Genomic DNA, 15,350 nt, shown 5'->3' on the forward strand with positions numbered 1-15,350 from the left:
AAGCCCTCTTCTCCTGTAAAAAACATAAAATAATAAACAACAAAAACACTCACCTAGCACCCATTTCCACTGAAGCCAATGTCTCCTGTAACAAAATAAAAATAAAAAAACAACCATATCCCTCACCTTTCCGTCGTTCTGTGCCATGCCGTAATCTGTGTCTTTGAATAAACAGTTTTCAACCTGCACGGTGCCAAAATGCACAGGTCACTGAGGCTGCATTCTCAGCTGTGCCCCTGAACTGTGGGGACCCCAGTGTGATCACTGCTAGCACAGTGAGAAAAAGTCTCACGGTGGAACAATGAGTTCACCGCAGTTCACCAGGACAAATTTCTAATTTCTCCTGGTGAACTCTTTGAGATCAGCACTGCACTGTGAGACTTTTTCTCACTGTGCTAGCGGTGGTCTCACCAAGGTCACCGCAGTTCATTTATACTGTATAAAGATAGGCTATCCAATTTTCTACTAAGGTTTGATAATAAATTTATCAGAATTTTCAAGATCTCTGCTTGCAGAGATTGCATCAAATGATCAATTCTATAAGTTATAGACACAGTCCAGTTATCAAAGATCACTTTTGCAAGGAGCTGTGCACCTATAAGTACAAGAAATTACCAGAAAAAATTTCCCTCCATTGAAAGTCAGCAGTAATGGCTTCCACCCTACTCAGTGATTGTAAGTAGGGATGAATGGACCCATGGAAGTTCAGATTCGGCACGTTTGGCCTAACTTGAGTTCAAAGTTCGGTTCAGGTACAAAAACTTGACCCCAGTCAATAAGGACCTGAACTTTGATACTGTAAAACGGTCTTAGTAAGGCTAAGAGGCTGCAAAAAGAAGCAAAATGGGGGTAAGAGCAGGACAATTTCTGTGCAAACAAATGTGGATACAAAAATTACTTAAATTAACATAGAATTAAAAAAAAATAAAGATAACCTTGAACCTGGAATTGGAGGTCCAAGTGGAGGAGTGGTATTTTACTAAGCTTGTTAATAAATAAATAAATGAAAACATGTGGAGTCCACCTCCTATTAATATCCGGCCCCAACAAAGAAGACAGCTGGGGGCTGATATTAATAGGCTGAGAAAGGCCATGGATATTGGCCCCTTCCCAGCCTAACAAGACCAGCCCTTGACTACCCCAGAAATGGTGCATCAATTAGATTCAATTTTTGTGCTTAGCCTCAGCTCTTCCCAATTGCTCTGGTGTGTTGGTTATCGGGGTAATGAGGTGATTAATGGAGAGGCATCTGTCAGACACCCCAATAACCCTTAGTCAAAAGAAATAAACACACAAAAGTCCTTTATTTGAAAAAATACAATTTTCCTTTTTCACGTATTTATTAAAAATAAATAGGGTGACCCCAGGTCATTTTTTAGGGTCCCCCCATATTTAGTAACCAGTAAAAGCAAAGGAGACCGCTGTGGGCTAATATTAACAGGCTGGAAAGGTCCATGGATATTACTTCCTTCCCAACATAACACCAGCTCACAGCTGTCTGCTTTCCATTGGCTGGTTATAACAATAAGAGGGAATGCATGTAATTTTTTTAAATTATTTATTGATTTTACACTGTCAGGCAGGGTCACATGGTGCAATAAAGTCCGCTAAGTGGACTAAAACATAAAGCAAATATTAAAAACACAAATTTTAAAAAATCTATATACATATCAAAAGGCTAACCCCCACAAAATAAAAAATTAAAACACCAGATTTGCAATTTTGCGGTAAACATAGTTCTCAAAAAATGAAATAAAAAGTGATCAATATGCCACATGTACCCCAAAATTATATCAATAAAAAATGCAGCTCCATTTGCATTTATAAGCTATGGGTCTCAGAAAATAAGGACACAAATTATACAGAACAACTGGGTCCGCGCTACAGTGCTGATGAAACAACTAGAAATAAGCACCCGATACTCCGCTTGAATAATGCACAATATGACAGTAAAATTCGTGGCAGAAGGATAAGTGCTGCGCTGCCCAGCACAACACAGGACCACCATACGCCTGACACCGCTGGTCAGGACTGCGACCTAGAGACAGGAATAAAAGTGTGCCTAGAAATGAGTAGATTGTGCACTAACCGTTATGTTGCAATGGCCCAGTATATGATGATGGATATTGGTCCAGTTGGAGGGTAATGTCCGTCGGGCAGGTGTGTGGGCAGACAGGCAGGCAAGCAGGGAAGAGTGACCGCCGAGCAGCGTGCCGTGCGGAAGCTGCACAGAGCCAGGGACGACTCCGGCCGGTAGCGTCCCTGGATACGAGTGGGAACCAACGGAGGGAGGAGCTCGCTGGCACAGGGCTCAGCGCGTGACGTCACTGAGCTCAGGGAAAGTACGGGGTGTCACAGGGATCAGACCGACGCGTTTCGAAGGAGAGGCGTCCTTCTTCATCAGGGTTACTGATCACCGAGGATGCCCCGATATTTAACCCCCAAAGTTGTCACTCAAAATACCCGGCCCGCCCATTTTGCACGCTATTGAGATGGTATCTAATAGAAGTGCTGGCAATATAGGATGTATTCAGATATTCGGTAATTATGAGAAGCGTGGCCCACAAACCAACCATGTATTACGTGAAATGATATAGACCTCATAGAAGTATGCAAAGAATGCAAATTGTGTCTTTGTGGTCAAGTTATTATGACAACGCTGCCACAGGAAATAAATAAAGTTAAAATTAATAAAAGCAAATCTTTAATAAATACTTAGTTAAAAATGACGCGTGATAGCGTGCTAAATGGGCGGGCTGGGTATTTTGAGTGACAACTTTGGGGGTTAAATATCGGGGCATCCTCGGTGATCAGTAACCCTGATGAAGAAGGACGCCTCTCCTTCGAAACGCGTCGGTCTGATCCCTGTGACACCCCGTACTTTCCCTGAGCTCAGTGACGGCACGCGCTGAGCCCTGTGCCAGCGAGCTCCTCCCTCCGTTGGTTCCCGCTCGTATCCAGGGACGCTACCGGCCGGAGTCATCCCTGGCTCTGTGCAGCTTCCGCACGGCATGCTGCTCGGCGGTCACTCTTCCCTGCTTGCCTGCCTGTCTGCCCACACACCTGCCCGACAGACATTACCCTCCAACTGGACCAATATCCATCATCATATACTGGGCCATTGCAACATAACGGTTAGTGCACAATCTACTCATTTCTAGGCACACTTTTATTCCTGTCTCTAGGTCGCAGTCCTGACCAGCGGTGTCAGGCGTATGGTGGTCCTGTGTTGTGCTGGGCAGCGCAGCACTTATCCTTCTGCCACGAATTTTACTGTCGCATTGTGCATTATTCAAGCGGAGTATCGGGTGCTTATTTCTAGTTGTTTCATCAGCACTGTAGCGCGGACCCAGTTGTTCTGTATATTTATTGTTTTTACTATCTGACAGTTTAAGCCCCTTTCTGTCTTGGTTCCTGCGGCTCAGTGACTTTGGGAACGTAGCGCTGGTGTATTCCTTTTACATTAAGGACACAAATTAATTATTTTTTAAACAAATTAATTATTTTTTATCACTACTAAAACATTTAAAAAGGGTATACAAGTTTGGTATTATCATAATTGTAACTTCGTGAAGAATCATAATAATAATAATAATCTTTATTTTTATATAGCGCTAACATATTCCGCAGCGCTTTACATTTTGCACACATTATCACTGTCCCGATGGGGCTCACAATCTAAATTCCCTATCAGTATGTCTTTGGAATCATGTTGCCAGGTCACTTTTACTGCACAGTGAATGCCGTGAGGCTAAGTGCACACGTTGCAGAATTGCCGAGGAAATATCAGCGGCAATTCCGCAACTCCTGTCGCGGGTATATCGCATGCGGAATTGGCATGCGTATTCCCACTAAACACTAGCGTTTTGCAAGCGTAATTAGCTTGCAGAGTGCTAGCGTTTTCCAAACGATCTGTAGCATCTCTTGGAAAACTGATTGACAGGTTGGTCACACTTGTCAAACATAGTGTTTGACAAGTGTGACCAACTTTTTACTATTGATGCTGCCTATGCAGCATCAATAGTAAAAAGATCTAAAGTTAAAAATAATAAAAAAATGGGTATTCTCACCTTCCGACGGCCCCCGATCTCCTCGACATTATCCCTGTGTGCGCCGCGTGCACCGCTGAGAGGCGGAGGACTCCGGGGGCCATCAGAAGGTGAGTATATCACTATTTTTTATTTTAATTCTATTTTTTTAACAGTGATATGGTGCCCAGTCCGTGGAGGAGAGTCTCCTCTTCTCCACCCTGGGTACCATCCGCACATGATCCGCTTACTTCCCGCATGGTGGGCATAGCCTCATGCGGGAGGAAAGCGGATCAATGCATTCCTATATGTGCGGAATCACCACGATTCTGCAAATTAATGAACATGCTGTGTTTTTCCGGAATGCGTTTCCGCTCAGAAAAAAACCACAGCATGTGCATACAAAATGCAGATTGCATTCTTTTAATAGGATGCTTAATGTAAACGTTTTTTTCGCGGTTTTATTGCATTTTTATAGCGAAAAAACGCGAAAAAAATGGGGAAAATCCAGAACGTGTGCACACAGCCTGAAAACAACACAATTAAAAAGCGTATAATTTTTGGAAGGAGAGGGAAAAAAACAGAGGCACAAAAAATAAAAATCATCCACTTCCAAAAGGGTTAATGATTCAGAGGGCAGAGCTGTATTTGACATTTTCATTATCATAATTGACCATTAATAAGTTATTAAATCTCCTAAAATTCTCATGCTGCTTAAAAGATACATAAAAGTGATAAATTCAGGTTGCCGAATATTATACTACTGCTACATATTATAAATATAGAATACAGAATATATAAAGAATAACATGTAAATAATCATTATATACATATTACTATTTTTGTATTTTTTTTAGTGGATTCATGTTACAGAGGCGAAGATGGGCTACGTTTACAATTGGCCAATAGGGGGCAGTCATGTATCACAAACCAGTTCTGCTTTCTTTGCTGTCACTTTTCCAGCATTTTGAGGTTGAATCAGGCAGACTCCAGGGCACATTTTCAAATTACCTGTTATAAAGGGAACAAAAATGATCAAAATAGGCCAAGTGCTCGACTTAGAAAACAAAAGGGATATTTAAAAGAATATGTAATTAAAGCGAGATATTAGCAGGTGGATAACTAGGGATGATTGGTAATGAACCTGAGAAGCAATTATTTAAGACACAAGTAGCTCTGAGCACAATGGTATTTCAGAGTTTGAGTAGCCATTCACAAGATGAAGAATTGTAGCTGTAGCGTGGCTGACGTCATGTGGATATTTGTGAGTCATTATAATACAAAGATTAACAGAAATCATTCATAGGACTCCAGCGAAATCTAAGTTATTGTAACTCGGTGAATCTGATGCAAAAATAAACAGTAAATGTTAAATTCTGATTCCTAAATACAGCAAAGATTTTTTTTATAGTAGTTATATTCTTGTACATAGGAGCAGTATTATAGTAGTTATATTTATGTACATAGGGGCAGTATTATAGTAGTTATATTCTTGTACATTGGGGACAGTATTATAGTAGTTATATTGTTGTACATAGGGGCAGTATTATAGTAGTTATATTCTTGTACATAGGAGCAGTATTATAGTAGTTATATTCTTGTACATAGGGGGCAGTATTATAGTAGTTATATTCCTGTACATAGGGGCAGTATTATAGTAGTTATATTTTTGTACATAGGGGGCAGTATTATAGTAGTTATATTCTTGTACATAGGAGCAGTATTATAGTAGTTATATTTTTGTACATAGGGGGCAGTATTATAGTAGTTATATTCTTGTACATAGGAGCAGTATTATAGTAGTTATATTCTTGTACATAGGGGGCAGTATTATAGTAGTTATATTCCTGTACATAGGGGCAGTATTATAGTAGTTATATTCCTGTACATAGGAGCAGTATTATAGTAGTTATATTATTGTACACAGGAGCAGTATTATAGTAGTTATATTCTTGTACATAGGGGCAGTTTTATAGTAGTTATATTCTTGTACATAGGAGCAGTATTATAGTAGTTATATTCTTGTACATAGGAGCAGTATTATAGTAGTTATATTCTTGTACATAGGAGCAGTATTAAAGTAGTTATATTCTTGTATGTAAGGAGCAGTATTATAGTAGTTATATTCTTGTACATAGCGGCATTATTATAGTAGTTATATTCTTGTACATAGGAGCAGTATTATAGTAGTTATATTCTTGTAATAATTATAGGGGATAACTCAGGAGACTCTTTGCGTGGAACAAGACAACTACAGGACACAGTTTTATAAGTGGTAAAGTCTATATTATCACACGGTGATTCAAACAGGTGCAGAGAGAAACTCAAGTCAACAACACTTTGTGCAAATATCAAATGCAGCTCAGTAATCTATAGGAAACTTCAAAGGAAAATGCAATCACGCAGAAAGTCTATGAAGCACAATTATTCTAGAGGATACTTGACACAAATAAATCCTTGTCTTAGTCCAAACACAGATAGATATGATTATAAGGCAGTTCAAATAATATCTTAGCTCAACCAGGAATGCCTGGTTAATAGTCTCAGGTTTTTGCAGAGCAGCAAACAGCTTACATGTCCAGAAAATGCATATGGAAGTAAACACAAGCAGCAGATAAAGGAGGATTACTGAAACTGGTGTATGCCGCAGGAACTCAGAGCAGAGTAGCAGGATCACCACACAGGTTCACAGGAGCAAGTATATAACCAGGGAGTAATCAGAGGTCAGGAGCTGGATGCAAGGCAGAATACTCTAGCACAGACTGAAGGCTGGGGTGGAGTTTTATAGCAGGAAGACACAGTGCACATGAGACCAAAGACGCCATCTTGGAAAATGGCAGTAATGCACAAAAGGTAAAAAATGTTCAGAGTCCTGACAATTCTTGTGCATAGGGGCAGTATTATAGTAGTTATATTCATGTACATAGGGGCAGTATTATAGTAGTTATATTCTTGTACATACGGGCAGTATTATAGTAGTTATATTCTTGTACATAGGAGCAGTATTATAGTAGTTATATGTTTGTACATTGGGCAGTATTATAGTAGTTATATTCTTGTACATAGGAGCAGTATTATAGTAGTTATATTCTTGTACATAGGAGCAGTATTATAGTAGTTATATTCTTGTACATAGGGGCAGTATTACGGTAGTTATATTCTTGTACATAGGGGCAGTTTATAGTTGTTATATTCTTGTACATAGGGAGCATTATTATAGTAGTTATATTCTTGTACATAGGTACAGTATTATACTTATATTCTTGTACATAGGGGCAGTATTATAGTAGTTATATTCTTGTACATAGGAGCAGTATTATAGTAGTTATATTCTTGTACATAGGAACAGTATTATAGTAGTTATATTCTTGTACATAAGGGGCAGTATTATAGTAGTTATATTCTTGTACATAAGGGCAATATCATAGTAGTTATATTCTTGTACATAGGAGCAGTATTATAGCAGTTATGTTCTTGTACATAAGGGGCAGTATTATAGTACATATATTGTTGTACATAGCGGCAGTATTATAGTAGTTAAATTCTTGTACATGGGGCAGTATTATAGTAGTTATATTCTCGTATGTAACGATCAGTATTACAGTAGTTATATTCTTGCACATAGGAGCAGAATTATAGTAGCTATATTCTTGTTCATAGGGACAGTATTATAGTGGTTATATTCTTGTACATAGGAACAGTATTAAAGTAGTTATATTCTTGTATGTAAGGAGCAGCATTATTGTAGTTATATTCTTGTACGTATTGGCAGTATTATAGTACTTATATTCTCGTACATAGGAGCAGTATTATAGTAGTTATATTCTTGTATATAGGGGCAATATTATAGTACTTATATTCTTGTACATAGGGGCAGTATTATAGTAGTTATATTCTTGTACATACGGGCAGTATTATAGTAGTTATATTCTTGTACATAGGAGCAGTATTATAGTAGTTATACTTTTGTACATTGGGCAGTATTATAGTAGTTATATTCTTGTACATAAGGGCAGTATTATAGTAGTTATATACTTGTACATAGGGGCAGTATTACAGTACATATATTGTTGTACATAGGTGCAGTATTATAGTAGTTATATTCTTGTACATATGGGCAGTATTACAGTAGTTATATTCTTGTACATAGGAGCAGTAATATCATAGTTATGTTTTGTACACAGGGGCAGTATTATAGTAGTTATATTCTTGTACATATAGGGCAGTATTATAGTAGTTATATTCTTGTACATAGAAGCAGTATTATAGTAGTTATATTCTTGTACATAAGGGGCAGTATTATAGTACATACATTGCTGTACATAGGGGGAGTATTATAGTAGTTATTTTCTTGTACATGGGGCAGTATTATAGTAGTTATATTCTTGTACATTGGAGCAGTATTATAGTAGTTATATTCTTGTATATAGGAGCATTATTATAGTAGTTATATTCTTGTACATAGGAGCAGCATTATATTAGTTATGTTCTTGTACATAGGAGCAGTATTATAGTAGTTATATTCTTGTACATAAGGGGCAGTATTATAGTAGTTATATTCTTGTACATAAGGGCAGTATCATAGTAGTTATATTCTTGTACATAGGAGCAGTATTATAGCAGTTATATTCTTGTACATATGGGGCAGTATTATAGTACATATATTGTTGCACAAAGCGGCAGTATTATAGTAGTTATATTCTTGTACATGGGGCAGTATTATAGTAGTTATATTCTTGTATGTCAGGAGCAGTATTATAGTAGTTATATTCTTGTACATAGGAGCAGTATTATAGTAGTTATATTCTTGTATATAGGGGCAATATTATAGTATTGATATTCTTGTACATAGGGGCAGTATTATACTTATTATATTCTTGTACATAGGGGCAGTATTATAGTAGTTATATTCTTGTACATAGGAGCAGTATTATATTAGTTATATTCTTGTACATAGGAGCAGTATTATAGTAGTTATATTCTTGTACATAAGGGGCAGTATTATAGTAGTTATATTCTTGTACATAAGGGCAGAATCATAGTAGTTATATTATTGTACATAGGAGCAATATTATAGCAGTTATATTCTTGTACATAAGGGGCAGTATTATAGTACATATATTGTTGTACATAGCGGCAGTATTATAGTAGTTATATTCTTGTACATGGGGCAGTATTATAGTAGTTATATTCTCGTATGTAAGGAGCAGTATTACAGTAGTTATATTCTTGCACATAGGAGCAGAATTATAGTAGCTATATTCTTGTTCATAGGGGCAGTATTATAGTGGTTATATTCTTGTACATAGGAACAGTATTAAAGTAGTTATATTCTTGTATGTAAGGAGCAGTAGTATAGTTGTTATATTCTTGTACATAGGAGCAGTATTATAGTAGTTATATTCTTGTATATAGGGGCAATATTATAGTACTTATATTCTTGTACATAGGGGCAGTATTATAGTAGTTATATTCTTGTACATACGGGCAGTATTATAGTAGCTATATTCTTGTACATAGGAGCAGTATTATAGTAGTTATACTTTTTTACATTGGGCAGTATTATAGTAGTTATATTCTTGTACATAAGGGCAGTATTATAGTAGTTATATTCTTGTACATAGGGGCAGTATTATAGTACATATATTGTTGTACATAGGTGCAGTAGTATAGTAGTTATATTCTTTTACATATGGGCAGTATTACAGTAGTTATATTCTTGTACATAGGAGCAGTAATATCGTAGTTATATTTTGTACACAGGGGCAGTATTATATTAGTTATATTCTTGTACATATAGGGCAGTATTATAGTAGTTATATTCCTGTACACAGGGGCAGTATTATAGTAGTTATATTCTTGTACATATAGGGGCAGTATTATAGTAGTTATATTCTTGTACATGGGGCAGTATTATAGTAGTTATTATAGTAGTTATATTCTTGTACATAGGAGCAGTATTATAGTAGTTATATTCTTGTACATAGGAGCAGTATTATAGTAGTTATATTCTTGTACATAGGAGCAGTATTATAGTAGTTATATTCTTGTATATAGGACCAGTATTATAGTAGTTATATTCTTGTGCATAGGGGAAGTATTATAATAGATATATTCTTTTATATAGGAGCAGTGTTATAATATATATATTCTTGTACATAGGAGCAGTATTATAGTAGTTATATTCTTGTACATAGGAGCAGTATTATAGTATTTATATTCTTGTACATAGGAGCAGTATTATAGTAGTTATATTCTTGTACATAGGAGCAGTATTATAGTAGTTATATTCTTGTATATAGGAGCAGTATTATAGTAGTTATATTCTTGTACATAGGGGCAGTATTATAATAGATATATTCTTGTACATAGGAGCAGTATTATAGTAGTTATATTCATGTACATAGGAGCAGTATTATAGTAGTTATATTTTTGTACATAGGGGCAGTATTATAGTAGTTATATTCTTGTACATAGGGGCAGTATTATAGTAGTTATATTCTTGTACATAGGGGCAGTATTATAATAGATATATTCTTGTACATAGGAGCAGTATTATAGTAGTTATATTCTTGTACATAGGAGCAGTATTATAGTAGTTATATTCTTGTATATAGGAGCAGTATTATAGTAGTTATATTCTTGTACATAGGGGCAATATTATAATAGATATATTCTTGTACATAGGAGCAGTATTATAGTAGTTATATTCATGTACATAGGAGCAGTATTATAGTAGTTATATTCTTGTACATAGGGGCAGTATTATAGTAGTTATATTCTTGTACATAGGAGCAGTATTATAGTAGTTATATTCTTGTACATAGGAGCAGTATTATAGTAGTTATATTCTTGTACATAGGGGCAGTATTATAGTAGTTATATTCTTGTACATAGGGGCAGTATTATAGTAGTTATATTCTTGTACATAGGGGCAGTATTATAGTAGTTATATTCTTGTATATAGGGGCAGTATTATAGTAGTTATATTCTTGTACATAGGGGCAGTATTATAATAGATATATTCTTGTACATAGGAGCAGTATTATAGTAGTTATATTCTTGTACATAGGGGCTGTATTATAGTAGTTATATTGCCATAATATAGAACTTCTGTTCTTTTCCATACTTGGAGTTGGAGTTTTGCAACAGCTGGTCACAGGTTGAAACTTGCTTAGAATAAAAGGTACACATTATATCCTCAGTTCTGAGGCACTTTTTCGAGAAATAAAAAAATTTAGTAATACTGTTTTTATAGCAAACTTTTTAAATAAATTTACATTATTTCTTCAAACTATTTAAACATCGTTATTGATCATATACAGTATATTGAATAGATATCCCTTTTAAAAATATACTAATACACCCTGAATACTTACTAATCATTCGATACTATCCCATCATCTACCATGTGGAATACATGTATGGCTGCTATAGTCGGCATCAACAACTTTTGATATTTGTATCTTTTAGGCTTAGAAGTTAACAGTGTACTTTATAGCTGACATTATAGTTGTTACCCGTTGGACACGACTATGTGCCCCTTCCTTTTGGGCTCTTTGGACCGTGATGTTATCAAACACTTTAATATTCAAAGAGACATAGAGCAGAGAACATCCACACATTATACCAACAAGCTTCACCGCTGATGAACATTTGCTTGACATTGTCAATTCGCTTTGGATGACCTGAAGGCAAATTTAGAAACCCGTCCATGTTAAATGCCAAGCATTGTAGCATAAATTCCCTAAAAAAAAAATGATGATATGCACCGATGGCTTCAAACACTGCAATTTATAGACTTGGGATGGGAAAAGCTGTAAAGGACAATGCTCTACTCCTGAAAATGACGGTAATTCAATCTGAAATTATTAATTTACAGAAACTCTGAGTCCAAACTATTTAACTTCATCACATTGTTAGTAGATATTTATAATACTCATTTAAAGGGACGGTGTCATATTCTGTGTTCATTGGAGGATTTGGGGATTTTTTGGGGGATAACCAGCATATCCATAAAATACTTAAAGGGGTTGTCCGGTATAATGACCTAGCCTTAAGATAGGTCATCAATGTCTGAATGGTGAGGGTGCGACAGCCAGCATCTCTGCTGATCAGCTGTTCCGGGTATCGGTGGCAGTCGGGAATTGCTCGGTTAGGGAGCTGAAAAGCACAGCACTGTTGACGGAATAGTGGCCGTGACTGGGTACTGCACATCTGCCCCCTAATGATTTTAATATGGAGTGGATGTGCAGTTCTTGGCCGTGGGCACTATATAGTTAAAGGAGCTGTGCTGTGTAGCTCTGCAACTGATCAGTTCCGGCTACCGCTGACACAGAGAACAGTTGATTGGTGAGGGTGTTGGGTGTTGCATCCCCACCCATCAGACATTGATGACCTATCCTAAGAATAGGCCAGCAATTTAAAAGGCCTGGAAAACCCATTACCTTTAAGTATCTTCTGATTATATTGATATCCAAAAAATTCCCAGAATCCGCCTATGGTCACAGGATATAACACTGTACCTTTAACTAAGGATCACAAATATCTACTAACAATTTTCTACAGTTAGCTCAGGTTGAGAGTTTCTGTAAATTAATAATTAAATTAATTATAATAATGGAGAGAAGGTATGTTTCCAACCAAAGTCACAGGAGATCACGAGAAGTCCAAGCATCTGGTCTACCTGCAGACCATCAGGGCTACTGTTTATGCTCTTCAGACATAATGTGTGCGAGAAATACTCCAGCTTGCATGAGAACCGCAGCTCTCTGATCGGCAATAATGATCTTACCGCCAATCAAAGTGTAGGGGTTTCTCGCATCTGTCATGTAGATGACACAGTGAGAAACACCCGATGTTCGGGGTGCCGAAACTGAACAGTAACATGACCTTCCTGGAGAAGCCTGTGTTCTGGGTCCGTGCCTTAATTCTAGGTGTTCGGTACAGACCCTGAACTTTACCGTTCGGGTTGGCCCATCTCTAACCACACTAACATTGACTCTGAGGCCCACTGTTCAACTCCATGCAAATATTACATTACCCTTATTCATAAGTGGTTGGGTTGCCCACTACTGCACTAGGGCTTCACCTATTCTTCTGTGAGCCAGTCCAACACTGATATGACTCCATTGCTAAAAACTACAAGCAAGTTTTCTCACACTACAGTGCTATGTTCCTCTCTTCCATTTATTCCCTACTTCTTGCTAATATTCATTCTGGTCTCTTAATTGTTAGAGTGGGAAATCACGGTAAAAAGTTTGGATGTGCTGTCAAAATCACCAGGCATGAATAGCTGACCACCAGGACTTTCTGAGTGGCTTGCTACTTTTATTTTCTCCAATTTCTTCAGACTGATAATCCCATTAGGTCAAGGAGTTATCAGTGATAAAAAGTATGTAACATCTGTGCCTTTTATGCCTGCTCTATTTCCGCTTTGGTCACTGGGCAGCAGTGCACCTTTAACGCTTACGACGCATGGCAACAACAGTCCTATATTTTCCCTGGGACTTTTGGTGCTGCTTAACAAAGGAGCTATGGGGTTAATTTTGGTTTAGGTTTTGATCCTTCCTTCCTGAGAGCCCTGGGCGAGGCAGTCAGTTATTTAAACCCCTGAAACTCTGACTTGCACTGCCGCTAAATAGCTCTGCTGCCCTGGTATGTACTTCTGTGGTATGCTTCTGCTGTTTTGTCCTAATGTAATCCATTCTTTGACCTTGGCTTAACATTTGACTACCCATGGCAGTAAGACTTTGTCTTTCATGTGCCCTCCTGGTTTTGACCCTTCTTGGCCATCCTTCCTGCCTCCTGTTCTCTCCTTCAGATAGCAGCCCTTTCATGGAAGCAATCCAGTGGACCCTATTGTAAGATCAGATCCCTGTACAGATTCCCTCCGGAATCTGTCAGAAACATTGGATTGTGTCAAGTCTGTCTGTGGTAGCATTTTTGAGCCTGTAACCTTCGACAGACAAGACATGATATCCATCTAATCCTGAGGGTGTGATAATGTTACAATATTGCCATTTGCCATATTGATGACATGTTACAAAGGACACATTTGTTACACAGAAGAACTTATGAAGTTGGTGCCTCCTACATATTTTTGGACTTGACTTTCTACCTAAAAATCCATAATATGGATAGGCAAATAAAACAGACATTGCAAACGATGATGTCTAGGTCCCCTCTCTCCGCTCTCCCTTTATATCGTGTGGTATTCAAGTTAAATCTAATTCCTTTAGAAATGTCATTAGCAGGCGCCATTCTCATTAACATTTATAAATGACGCATGATGAACTTTCATGACCACAATATATTATACCTCTTCATTTTTACTCGCCCTTTACCTCCATCCTTCGTGCCCTCTTCATTTTTAATTTTCGAGCTCCAAACCATTATTTCCCGTTAAATCTAAATCTCGAAATCTTCCTCCATCACTCGCGCAGCTGTGAGAGTCGGCAAATCTAAATATAAACTTATAATTAAAAACTATGTTCCGAGCCCGGACCATGTGATCCCCCAGGTGCCACATCAAGTCAACTTCACGTGAACTCTATGAGTTTGCATCCCAGTGCTAATTATTGTAATATCTAACTCCAGCAAAGCAGGTGGAAAGTGGATATCTGTACAACCCGACAGACTAACCTGAGAGCTTGATATCCAGATGTTAAATGGCATTTCCTCGCTGCATGATGCAAGCAGGGGTAGGGACGAGTCACACGCTCGGAAAGTCACATCTCCAGGGGTAGACGTAAAACAGTAGCATAAATGATTTGCATTACCTTCGGCTTTTAACAGCTGTGCTTCAATGGACTTCTGACCAGCAGGGTGCTCAGCACATTGCAGATAGAAACCTCGAGTGCATAAAGAATATCCGCATACCTATAATTATAAGGATCCTTTAGGATTTTTTTTCACATTTGGCATATTAGGATTTACAAAAACCATGCGAGTCTTGTCTATGGGTATGATCGGGTATTGCAGCTTAGCCCAATTTAAAGTGATTGACCACAATATAAACTTGTGACCTATACACAAATGGTTAATAGGTTGCTGGGGAGTTGACCATTGGGACCCTCACTGATCCAAAGAATTAGGCTCTGTTTTAATAGAGTGATGGTCGACCATGTGTAAAAAGGAAGTTAGTATCTGACCTTCATTCCAGTAACTTGGAGGACTTCAGACCTCCGTTCTCGGGGTCCTAGTAGTCAGATCCCCAACCATTGCCAACCTTTTTAATGTTTATAGATAATAAGTTGTCATGGAGGGCCAACTTTATCAGGAGTTAAGCTACAATACCTGGCACAGTCCATGGACAATGTG

At 37.6% G+C, this 15,350-nt stretch overlaps 1 long non-coding RNA gene across 1 annotated transcript in view; it reads right to left on the reverse strand.

The window, feature by feature from the left end:
- Nucleotides 1-4,314: 4,314 nt before the first annotated feature.
- Nucleotides 4,315-15,350, reverse strand: part of LOC143784589 (uncharacterized) — a 34,475-nt gene continuing 23,439 nt past the window's right edge. The window contains exons 2-3 of the long non-coding RNA XR_013217834.1: nucleotides 14,810-14,909; nucleotides 4,315-5,039 (exon numbers count right to left, since the gene is read on the reverse strand). This is a non-coding gene — a long non-coding RNA (uncharacterized LOC143784589). The remainder of the gene's footprint in view (nucleotides 5,040-14,809; nucleotides 14,910-15,350) is intronic.

This window comes from Ranitomeya variabilis, chromosome 7 (genome assembly GCF_051348905.1).
Source record: "Ranitomeya variabilis isolate aRanVar5 chromosome 7, aRanVar5.hap1, whole genome shotgun sequence".
In the NCBI taxonomy this organism is placed as follows: domain Eukaryota; kingdom Metazoa; phylum Chordata; class Amphibia; order Anura; family Dendrobatidae; genus Ranitomeya; species Ranitomeya variabilis.